The following is a 12,295-nucleotide window of genomic DNA, read 5'->3' as shown; positions in this document are numbered from 1 at the left end:
CATTCATCCAGCCCAGGACCGCATGGGAACCACTGTGATTTCTGCTCTGGTCAGATGTAATCTGTTGGGATGGAGTAACTGGTACAAGCTGCCAATTACTAGGTACTTGGATTGCAAAGTTGATCAGGCAATTAGGAGATTCAGGTACACAAGGCAGTTTTCCCATTCAATTTTTTCTTCTCAGAGACACAGTGATTTGCAGGCACAGGCCTGAGTGTCCTTAATACTTTTTTTTTTTGTAAATGAATGGAAGTTGTGCTGGCAACTGCAGACCTTTTGGAAAAACCTTTCCAAAATGTTCTTGGAAGGGCACTTTTAAGTCCCTTACTACAGGTAGTGGACAGAGTCTCTGTGTGAATCCAATGGGTCTGTTATTTTTTTCTGCCCTCAACTGAAACTGGGAGGCTGATAGTCACAAGCCAGGCAAAGATAGAGAAGACTTCCTATAGCTTTGTGGGTCCAAAGTTGCATGTTGGGCAGTTAGCTATGCAGCTTTAATTAGTGAGGTGGCATGATATTTGCTGAATTACGCATTTGCACAGTTACCACTTTCAACAGTCTGCTTCTGCTTTCCTTAATATTTGGAAGCCAAAGGTGAGATGAAAGTAATAAAATTATGTTGATGGAGGTTTAGGCACAAAGATCTGCTGTAGCATTAAATCCGTTACCAGGACGATCATGCTTGTTTTCCATGGAGCTGTCCGTGAACTTCCAAAGGTTTCTTTGCTTGTAACGGCATTGTTATTACATGACTTTGCTTAGAGGTTGAGATGGGTAAACAGGTAGAGCATAATGTACATTGCTGTCTTCTGATTCTGCAGAACTGGGCTTTGGTGTCTGTTTTTGGTCTGAACTTCCCTTCTGCTGAGATGCTTTTAAAGTGAGAGGCTTAGAATTATGCTGGCTGGGATTTTAGGTGTGTACGGATGTGGGAGGGAAAGAAAGACTGAAATTCCTTTGAAAGTAGAATTGAAAAAAAACCACCCATGCAGTGTTATGTTAAATCTGGCCTTGTGGTAGTGTCTGCATTATGCACTAGGTGACAGGAGCTTGAGAAAAGCATTTCTGAGAATCCTGTCACAAAAGGCTGTATGAGCCTGTTAAAAACACACGAGGAGGAGAATCACAAGCATCTCAGTGTTGGTCTGCGCTGATGAAGGGCTGCACTGGCAGTTTGGTTACTTTAAGACCAGCTAACCTGATGGTGCCAGCTGATGGTTTGACCGCATGCAGGGAGGCCAACAGTACCCATATCTACAATTAGTAACACAGCTATTCCAACAGATACCAAATGACTGTACCTTAAAGGCACCGTCTTTATCTTGCTGTTAAGGTCTTGTCTAGATAAGGTCGCAATGATAAAGAAAACAAGAATTAATTACAGTGTGACAAGCACAGTAATACTGGCATGTGCTGCAGAATCAGGACAGTGTTAAAAATTTCTGGAAGCTTTTAGTCTCCTTCATGCTCTTCAGCCTGGTGTGTCAACACTGACTTTTATTTTGAACCAGCAAATAAAATGAAGGGTGTTAAGTAAACAATTACACCTTTCACGCTCTCCTATTATCTCCCTGTTTTGTATGCCACCTTATCAGTACAGCTTGCTAATATCAGCATTATGTTGCCAAAAGCTTATGCTCACTGTTAACTTCAATTTGCATTTATTTTCTGTGTTTTCCACTCTGACACAATTTCTGGATTTGTTCTTTGCTGACTTCTAATCTCAGAACATCAGTAAGTTGCCTGATTTGTGGAAGATTGCATTGGTTTATTTAAGCTATGGTCCAAGATTGGTTGAGGGAGCAGGGCAGAGACTTTTCACATTGAGCTTGGTGTTAGTAGTCCCCTAGGAAATGTGCTGTCATCTGGTGAAAAGTTCAGCTTTCTCGGGGGATTTCTGTGGGGCTATTACAAAATCGCAGCAGTTGGAAAAAGCCCTGTCCACTTCTGTGTCCGACTTGGTACTCAGGCAGGAGTGCCTAATTTGGACCTGACCTCCCGTTATCTCTCAAGTTAACATTTAGCTTTGGAGCCTTCTCTAGTAATCATACATTTTGTCTTCATTGTGCATTACGAACGCTTACTACCTAATTTTTGCAGCATTCCTGTGAGCTAAGTAAGTAAACAGCTGCCAAGGAGCTGGAGCCTTCATTCTGAAACACAGTAGGATGTGGCAGTTTTCAATGTAGTCAGGATGCAATAAAAGGTGATGGCTTTGACATACTGTTGATGTTGAATCGAAGTTTATTGTTACCCAGGCAAGAGGATAGAGCACTGTCTGACCACATTTTTTGAAAATCCATGAGAGTTCAGTTTCTGTAGGCAGCCTTTTTCATGGGAAACAGATGCTGTTCTATTTAAATAATTTTTTTGGTCATAAAATAAGTGTTAATGCCAGGACCCTGGCTAAACAAACAACATATTCTACCTCCTGTTGCTAAATTTCTTTGCAGCTTCAACAAACTGCAACATTCTTCACTCCCAACCCTAGGTTTTTGGTTGGTTTTTTTTTCCAGTGTTGCTGTGTTTTATCAAGTAATGGTTGTGTCTTGTCTGAGATGTGGTTTTAGTTCAGGATATGGGTTTTATGCTTCTATCTTACTTTGCACGTGTTTGTTTCCAAAATTCTGGAAAAATCCTTTGAAATTAAATGCAAAAGCTGCAGAATAAAAAAAAATTATATTTTTATGTATTAACTGAATTTGTTAAAACTACATATTGCTTAATCCTCTGTGGCATGAGATCCTAAGCTGATGAAAAATTGGTGTAGCTCATCTGTTAGCTGAAGATCTTGCCCTAACTTTTTTTATGCTGACCAGGCAGCACTAAGCTGCACGTTGAGGAGATTCAGGCTGATCTGTGATATACAGCCAAAGTTTCCTTCCCCTTCTAATTTAGTTTTAAGGATAGTGCAATGAAAGACCCTTTCAAGGGATTTTAAAGAAAGGCCCTTTCCTGTGTTTTGGGTTTTTTTTCTTCCCCTCTCTGAACCTTTTTGTTCTCCTAAATGTGTCTTTTTAGAGGCAAATGCTACTTGAATTAGTCCTTAGATCCATTTTTTTGGTTGACACTGGCAGGCTTGCATGACTACAGACAGCCATAACTTAATAAGCATAAGCTATTACATCTCAGGAGGTCCTTTCCTTGTAGTTCCCTGTCTGTTTTAGCAAGTGCAGCTGAAACCTAGCTGGACCATATCTGAGGCTGACTGAGCATAGATATATGCCAGAGGGGAAACTGCTGATGGGGAAAGACTGCTTACTGCAGAGGCAGCACTACCTCAGGCCCTGGGCGCTTGTTCTGACTTGTGCCAGCCGGCTGCTTAGGAAGGCAGCAGCTGCTCTCTGCCCAGCAAGATGCTACTTCAGAACAGTAGTGCTTTGCCACTTGAGACAAGGTACGGATGTGAAAGCACCTTGTCCCAGTGCCTTTCGTCCTAGCAGAGGCAGAACTGTGTGACGACATGGTCAGCAGCCATCAGATATCCCTGCTCGCCTGTGTTCCTACCCTGTGCTGGTCACATACTTGCCCAGTGCCCAGCAGATGGGGGGAAAAGGGTGCTGTAAAGCCAGAGAACAGGCATCAAGACAACGGAGCAGCCCTTTAAGGCCAAGTGTCTTATCTACCTGGTCCCTTTTGTTCCTTTTCCATGTTACCTCTCACTGCTACCTGAAGAAAGGGCAAAGAATTTTACCAGTGCATCCATATAAATAAGGTACAAGACCTCTCCAGCAGCGCACACTCAGGTTTCTTCAGGTTAACTGCACTGCTTTGGGATGGGCTCTGGGACGCAAGACCGGATTCCTAAAGCACTGCTCTTTTCTGTGTCTATCTGTAATGTTCCTGTCCTCCATGTAAAATACAGTGGACACCAGTATTGGTGGAAGTACTCTGAGGTGCATTTTCAGCCAATGAGTTCTGTCAGTACTGAAAGGAAGGAACAGCTAGTATATTGACAGTCCAGAAGAACACCAACCTGAAGGATGAGCTCCTCAGACTACCAAGGCAGGGTCTGTTGAGAGCATCCCGATGTGAACAGCAGTATAGTGTTGCACTTAGGATACGAGAGACGTGATCTCTAGCCAAGACTTTATGGGAGTTTAGGAAACTCGTATCTAAGCATCTGCTTTTCAGTCTTTTCCAAAGGCGGAGAAAATTCTTGAACTACTTTGAAGTGCTGTTGCTCAGCTGACTCTTTTATACTAGTGAAGGGGCAGAGTGGTTGCAAAGGTTGCTGTAAACTAGGCAGAGAAAACATAATCTCTTGGTTTAGAGCTGAAGCTTAATTTTTTTTTCCCTTCACTTCCTTTGGACCTGAGTCTCAAAAGCAAAACCAAACTATTATCCATAAGGAGAACTTCCCAGTGACCAATTTAATTGAACCATAGGGAGCAATCATGGGAGGCTGAAATAATTTAGATGTAGGTATGTTTTCAGCATAAATAGACAGTGTTTCTGCTTAGACTAATTAGACTATAGTGATTGGCTTATCCTTGTTAATCTTTAGCATTTTTTTTGCTACTTCTTGGATTGCTTTGACCCTTTGTTCTGCAGGTGGCTTCTGCTGTTCTGTGCTAGATGAGGGTCATTAGGATTTAGCACTAAATCCAGAAGTGACAGGTCTTCACTAAGGTAGGGGAAGCAAGAGCCACTATGATCCGCTGACTGCAGACTTGATACCGTGTTAAACTTTAAAATAAGTCTGATGTGAGTTAGGTTCCCCAAATCTGTGACAAGTGAGAGGAACGGAGTGTGGCAGGGTGAGGTTTCACACCCAGGGGAGTGGTGGCTTTTTCTCTTCTCAGCAGTCTTTCTATGCAAGGCTAAACAAATATAAATACAGGATGGTCAGGGTGCTTTGATCCTGGGCAGCTCTGCCTGCTGTTTTGCTTAAGGTTCATCATTACCCATGCCATTTTCATGGGGAAAGGCTTTCAAACTGTATGGCTGGTGCTGTGTTAAGTTTCAAGTAGCGTGATGCTGCTGGGGTGGTTCTGCCTGCCTGTTTTGGGGCTTCAGAATGGTTCTGATATAGGGGTCTTCTGTTTGCATTTGAACTAGCAGTCTACCAGATGCTTGCTCACATAGCCAGCCCATGAAAACCCTTCTGCTGTTAGTAATGGTCACTTGATTGAAATGTCCAGTCCTACTTTTTCCTGTGACTTAAATTTCCACTGAATTTAAGGTCACTTGCATGAGTACAGGGAATTCTGGGCGAGGTCCTCCTTGGTCACGGCTCATACTTTCAACTTCTGCTTAGCTCCATGCTTTTGAATAGCATGATGTCATTCCTTGTGTGCTCACACCAGTGTTTGCCATTAGAACAGTGGTATGTGGCTGGACGTGACAGTGGCATTTGGTTTCCAGTCTGCCTATTGATTATTATTTTTCTTAATGTATTTTACTGTGTCTGAGTTGATGTTTTGAAACATGTAAAAATCTGTGTATTATCTAGTGCAGTCAAAAGCCAACCTTAACAGCAAACCCTTACCTTCTGCCTCTTCAGAAGCACTTCTCCTTCTCTAAGCTGAATTTGACATTTAGAGAACTTCTCCCGTAGCCTGTACCAGCCCTAAAGGTGTTCTGTATACCACTCCTGAAAATAATTTTGTTGTAATAATGAGGTATTGTATCTGGTCAGATCCAAGGTCCATCATCTCTGTGGCTGACAAGCCAATTCAAAGGCTGGAAAATTTGCGGTATGTCCTTATTTTGTGAAAATTAGCGGGAGAATTTTCAACCAGTTATGCCTGCCATGTGATTTGGAGCTCTGCTCAGGACTTGCTTCTTAAAGCGATACAGTGAAGATACTTAGGACGTTTTGTTTAAGCCTGCTTCATTTTTTTGCACTGTTAGAAGCCTGATAATTTTTTTTTTTAGTATTTTTTTCATTGGCAAGCTGTATTTCACAGTTGTCTCTGCTGATAATAGAATTTGGCCTGCAGCATGGGAAGATGTGAGAATATCTCCTCTGTGGTGTTGACACGGGGCCTAGGGAGGTGGTTGGGTCTGTCCCTTCGTAGACGGAAGCTCTGCAGGCTGCGTTTGCTGTCAGGACTGGTGGTGACCAGCCTGTGGCTTTTGCTTCTGTGCCTTGTGCCTTTGCTTTCTGGTGCAGAGTCTTTCTGTTGCTGTGTGTGTCATACAGGAGGGGGGGAGCTGGTGGCATCTGGGACTTAAAGTGCTACTCAAAGAGAGGTGTGAGCCCTGACTTCACACATGGGTTGGAAGTGGGATCTCAGTGGCTTAAGTGGGCTCTGCATCCTCAAAGCCAACACCCCCCCGGTGAAGGCTGACTGAGGCCCGCTCTCGTGAGCGTGCAGCAGTGCGCCGTGCCAGCTCTGCTCCCTGCCAGAGCGATTGCGCTGGACGCTGTTTTTAAAGCTCTTCGAAGCAAAAGCAGTGACTTGTAGAGGGATGGAGATGGTCCCAGGGCCTGCAGTCCCAAGAGGAGAGGGACGGCCTGGGCCTGTCGTGCAGCGTTTCCCTTGCTCCCAGGGGGGATCCTTGCTGCCGGAGACGGACGGCAGGCTGCCTCCTCTCTGCGCAGATCACCGTTTGACACAGCAGATACACGAGGGCGCTGGGCTCTGGTTCAGTGGGTGCTCCCTTGGGTGTTATCTCATGTCTGCAGAGGCAGCTCTGTTCCACGTCTAGTGGACGCAGGGCAGAGAGCTGTCGCCTGCCGTAAAAACAGGTCAGGCCATGGCTACAGATGGAACAGCACTTGGACTGCGAGCAAATTAGGCTTGTTTTTTCACATTAGCCGATCCTGCACAACGGGCCTGCTGAGCAGCTTGGATTTCTTGTCAGCAAATCAGGGTACGGCTGTCCAGCTTGTCCAGAGGACAGTTCTAGCTCCTCCCAGTATCAGTAGGGATGCAGGCAGCTCTGGGAGCAGTTCCCACCACACAGGGGGAAGAGTGCCTTTATAGGAAAAAGAAAATTAAAACATAGTAATTGCTTTGAAAAAAAAAAAAAACAACCCAAACAAAACTTTAAAAATGGTATTTTATCATGCTTTCTGGACACATTGTCCAAAGTTAGGAATGTAATGAAGGCAGATGAAAATCTGCTGTCTTGCCAAGCCCATCTGAAGGGCTTGCTTTCCTGTCCTGGGCTTGTGTAGCAAGGTCTTGGAAGTGCTAGAAGTTTTCCCTGTGTCCACCGCTGGCCAAGGCCAAGCCAATCAGCGACAGTGGAAGCGCCTCTGTGATAACATATTTAAGAAGGGAAAAAACCTGCTGCAACTTAGTAGCCAGAGAGAGAAGTGGGAGGATGTGAGAGAAAACAGCCCTGTAGACACCAAGGTCAATGCAGAAGGAGGGGGAGGAGGTGCTCCAAGCTCCAGAGCAGAGATTCCCCTGCAGCCCGTGGTGAAGACCATGGTGACGGTCCCCCTGGAGCAGATCTCCACCTGTAGCCCATGGAGGACCCCATGCCAGAGTGGGTGGATGCCCAAAGGAAGGAGGCTGTGACTCCATGGGAAGCCTGCACCAGATCAGGTTCCTGGCAAGACTTTGCAGACCTGTGGGGAGAGGAGCCCAGGCTGAGGCAGGTTTGCTGGCAGGATGTGTGACCCCGCAGGGGACCTAATGCTGGAGCGGTCTACTCCTGAGGGACTGCACCCCGAGGGAGGGATGGACCCACACTGGAGCAGTTTGTGAAGAAATGTAGCCCGTGGGAAGGACTCATGTTGGAGAAGTTCATGGAGGACTCTTCCTGTGAGAGGGACCCCACGCTGGCGCAGGGGAAGGGTCCTCTCCTGAGGAAGAAGTGGCAGAGACAATGTGTGATGAACTGACCCCAACCCCCATTCCTGTCCCCCTGCGCCAGCCGGGTTGGGGGGAGGAGGTAGAGAAACTGGGAGTGAAGTTGAGCCCAGGAAGAAGGGAGGGGTGTTTTAAGATTCAGCAGTTTTTTATCCTTTCCTTCTCTGATTTTGATTGGTAGTAAATTAATTTAATCAAGTTGAGTCTGTTTTGCTCCTTGCCCTTATCTTGACCCACGAGCCTTCTGATCTACTTTTCTCTCCACTGTCTCGTTAAAGAGGGGAGTGATGGAGCAGTTTTGGTGGGCCCCTGGCGTCCAGCCAGGGTCAAACTGCCACATTTCCACATTGTGGATCAGGGTCGTCGGCTCCATAGGGTACAATGCTGTAACAAGCTCCAGCATCAGGAGATCGCCGTTTCCTCTGGATGGTTGTCAGTCCACAAGTCATTCAGTCTTTGGTTCCACTGTTGAACTTGTTTGAAAACCCATTTTTATTTTTATGGGAAGTAGCTTTGGACACCTTTTGTCTGTAAATTACAGCAATGGGTAATGAGTGTGAAAATCAATGAAGGTGTTCAAGTGCACCCGTCACGTGTTCCTGAGAAATACATCCCAGATACTGCACTGAAAAATTAATACAAAGTTTACAAAGTTCCAGGGTCGGAGGTAATTCTGCGGCAGCACTTGGCTTGCTTGCCCTGGTCCCCTCACCGTGTGAGGATTTGCAGAATGCTGAGGCAGGTTTCTAGCCAGAGCCCTCGTAGTGGTCACATGTGCTACCGGTAAATGCTTTCATGCTGCAGCTCCAGCTCTTGGTCTTGGCTTCAGCCCCTTCATGTGCTTGTGTCTTGCAAAAACTCCTGTTGCCAGGAGTATGACTGGTGAACAAGCGACGCCCTGGGTGACCGGGATGCCTCGTGACCTTGTCCTGTGGTTGTGCCTGGGTGCTGCAGAGTGGTGTTGCACAGGCGTGACATCCAGCTGTGCATCCAGGCTGGCGCAGGCATCCAAGTTACTGGCCTTGCGTGAAAGCTCTGCAGAGGTGCTACACGCCTGCCGCCCTCGCTGTAGGAGTTCGGTTTTACCCAAGTGGGGAGCTGGGAGCCTGAACTTGTTGTGCAGGGAGAAGAAATGCTGCATTTGCCCACTTGCCACCTCTTCCTTGCTTTGCTCTTTCTGTTAACCGATGCAGATGGGTGCTTCTGACTGTATCGTACTGAGAACCCACTTGTCTGTCTTGTCTCCTCCAGGCACTTGTGGAAACCTGCTGACTCTAAAGAATGAAGCTAAAGCTTCTCATGCCCTGTCCTGTCTCACTATTTCATTTTGCTCTGATGCCTTAACGCTGCAGTTATGAAAACGATTGGGTTGCCCTATGAGCATTCTCTGTGATGAGAAATAAAGGGTCATAATTTAACACCAGCTTCCCTGTTGCCCTGATGCTTGGCTGTGAGGAATACAGGCTGTTAAATCTTCCTACCACAATGGATACACAGAAAAGAACGTAATTGTTTTCTGCCTAGTATATGCCATCAGTAGGGAGTGAAATCCCCTGAAGGTGCATAGTCATGTTTGCAGATGGGACACACTGCTCTGCTTTCCTCTGAGCTTCTGATTTAGCTTATGGCATGAATCCCCTTCTCCCCCTTCCTTCACTCAGTTCCTTGTAGGGATTTACAGCACATGAAGCTGGGAAGTAAATGGTAGATCTGACTATCACATTGTTTTCACTGAGATGGGTAGTTTTAAACTGGCTGAAAAATCTGGTTTATTGTAGATTATGGGCACAAACCCTTTGGGCAGAACCCCCACAAATTGAAGTCAGACCTGTTGAGCTTTGTACTCTACAGTGGATTGAGATATGTTGAAATACCACTTGCATGCCTTTTATTTTTAGAAGACAGTGTTCAGGATATGAAAACTGTAGCCACAATTTCCGTGGGGTTTTGTTTTTCCACCCTATTGTTTAATTTTAAAAGACACTGTACCGTTAAGTTTCTGGAGGGTAGGTATGAGCCCTCTCTGCTTCCAAGTGAAGTAAGAAAGAATGGCAGAGAAGTTTGAGGAGAATAGTCTTGCTCTGTAGCAGGCTTTTCTGTCCCACTTGTCTGTGGATCTTCCCAGTATTGCTGGAAATGATCACCCGCTTACTGTGGGACCTGTCATGGTCATACTTGTAGTCAAGATCAGCAAATTAAAACTGGTTCCTGTCTGTGGTTTCTCTTGCTCTTCCCTGTACTGAGCCACCTTCTGAGCTTGTGAAAGTAACTGGGGATGTGTTTCTAGAATGAGAACACTAAAAACCTCTGGCTGTGGAGAATGTATGGACCATGGATGTTTTCTTCACTGCGCAATCAGGGTTTCAGTGCTGATCTGCATTGAACGGAACCCCACGTAGCACTGACTTGCTATTTCTTACAATTAAAGGAGTTTGTTTTGCTGTTTGATTTAACCAATAATGTAGCAAGTGTGGAGGTTCTGTGTTTCCTTGCTGATTCATGTGGTGAATGTTTTGAGCTCCTTGAGTAGGTTGGGTTTTTTTTTTTTCTGTTGTCACAATGATTTGATTCTCAAGCAAGGAATGACCAGCCTAGCTCTGTGCTCATGCATGAAGGAGCTGGAAAAGGTTGAACTGTCAGGAAAATGTAAATCTTTAAAAAGATTTTAAAACAGTATGTCAGTCCTGTAGGAGATGCACTGCAAGCTGACAAACATGAGTTTCTGGTTTCTATGCCCAGAATTCGGCCCCCGAGGTTGGGTTGAACTGTGTGGAAAAGAAGGGCAGCTGTGCCTTTCATGAGGTCAGTATCCGTGAAATGCTGCCACATGTAGATTGTCTAATCCTGACCTGTGACTTCAGAGGGGAAGGGTGGTTTTGCAGTTAAGGCGCAAGACCTCCAGCTCTGGGAGCTCTCGGTTCAGTTGGAGGCTTCCTTACGTGACCGTAGGGAGGACCTTCCTCCCTGCTCTGCCTGGGGAAATGGACTTCTCTTCTGCTTGTTTCATCTGGATGGGTGCCATCTCCTGCTTCGTTGCCAAACGGTGCCTGAGATGGAACTAAGCAGAAGGAAAGCATTTCAGCCCCACTGGGCTGGCATTGGGGGTTATTTGTATGGTTTATAAGCAAAGCCTCTTCTTATATTTACTGCTCTTCTGCTGTTGCTCCCTTGGGGTCAGGACTGAAGCTGTAAAAGTAGTCCACCATGAGGACAAGCTACCTTGGTATTTCTTCTGCAGATATGCATCCCACCACTGAATTAGTGAGATGGTTTGCATCAGATCTGACTGTCTTTGAGCATGGTTGCTCAGTCTAACCTCAAGTTCAGTTCCACATTTGTGCCTGGGGTTTGTCTGGGTTGCTGGGACCTGGAGTTTCGACCAGGAGGCTGTACCCTGCGGGACTGTGGGTCCCCTGGTTTTCTGTTGAACATGAAGAGGGGAGGGAAGGAGAGGCTGCATGCCCATGTCGGCAAAGGTATGTGGAGAGGCACCTCTCTGATGTGCTGTCTGGATGCTGCAGCTGCATTGCTCCGTGCCAGCCATAGCTGACCGTACCAATGCTCTTGGTCAGTCTTAAGCGCAAGAGAAGATGCGTGAGTTAAATAACGTTTGAGCTGACATATTTTGCCTCGCGGTTTTTTTTGAGTAACTTGATAGTGTGTCTGAGCTTTTACAGCAGGAAAATATTGCAGTAGTAGGCCTCTGGTTGTAAAATGCGTTCTTCCACTCCAAATGTTTGCATTATTAGGTAAGCTTGGTATTAGCCTTCAAAAGACTCGCCTGTTTCTTTTGTTTTCTATTTTTGGAGGAGTTCTTTTGACTAATGCTCTTGTATTTCCTTAGGCCCTAGTGGGCAAGCAGTCTTGGAGGACAATGGCAGTTTTCAAGAGGAAAGCTCTATTAAACTCTTGTCTTTTTGAAGTATCCAGGGCAGGAATTTAGACTTGATTGCAGTGTTCGGTGCTTTTCTGTGGTTTCACGTGCAAGTCATTATGCATGCCTCCATGATTGAGGGGAGTTGTGTAAGACTCTGAGCCACAAGTGCTGGAAGTGGGACCAGATGGGCTGGGGGAGAAAATGCCTGGTAAGAAAGGCTGGCTACTTGCTCAGGGCACTGCAGTGGGACCGTGGTGCTGGGATTTTGTCCCTTGGTCTTGCCGACCTTCCATGTGTGGTCTTGGGCAGACAAGGGTTATGACCAGTGAGCCTGGGGTTCATGGCCAACTGGCTGGAAGCCAAACATTGTCCCACAAGCAGTTTTGGTAACTTTACATTCTGTTCCCTCTGTGTTTTCCTCCAAAGATGATGAAAACTCCTTCGGACGTTTGTAGGAGTTGCCTTGGAAGGCAGCTTCGGTTTTCAGCAAATTCTAGTGCTGAGCAAGTCTGAAGATGCTTGGCATGACAAAAAGGGAAGGGAGAAATGCCCTGTTAATGCTGGGCTGGTTAATTACAGCCTTGGAAGATGACAGGCTTTTTGTTACTCCCCATCATGATTACGGACAGGGCAGCCGGGAGCCCCA

At 46.0% G+C, this 12,295-nt stretch overlaps 1 protein-coding gene across 1 annotated transcript in view; it reads left to right on the top strand.

The window, feature by feature from the left end:
- ABCA1 (ATP binding cassette subfamily A member 1) overlaps positions 1-12,295 on the top strand; it is a 68,222-nt gene that overhangs the window by 5,692 nt on the left and 50,235 nt on the right. The window lies entirely within an intron of this gene.

This window comes from Egretta garzetta, unplaced genomic scaffold (genome assembly GCF_000687185.1).
Source record: "Egretta garzetta isolate BGI_Z169 unplaced genomic scaffold, ASM68718v1 scaffold693, whole genome shotgun sequence".
NCBI classification, from domain to species: domain Eukaryota; kingdom Metazoa; phylum Chordata; class Aves; order Pelecaniformes; family Ardeidae; genus Egretta; species Egretta garzetta.
Note: the sequence above shows the minus strand (reverse complement) of the source record. Positions and strands in the feature narration are given on the sequence as shown.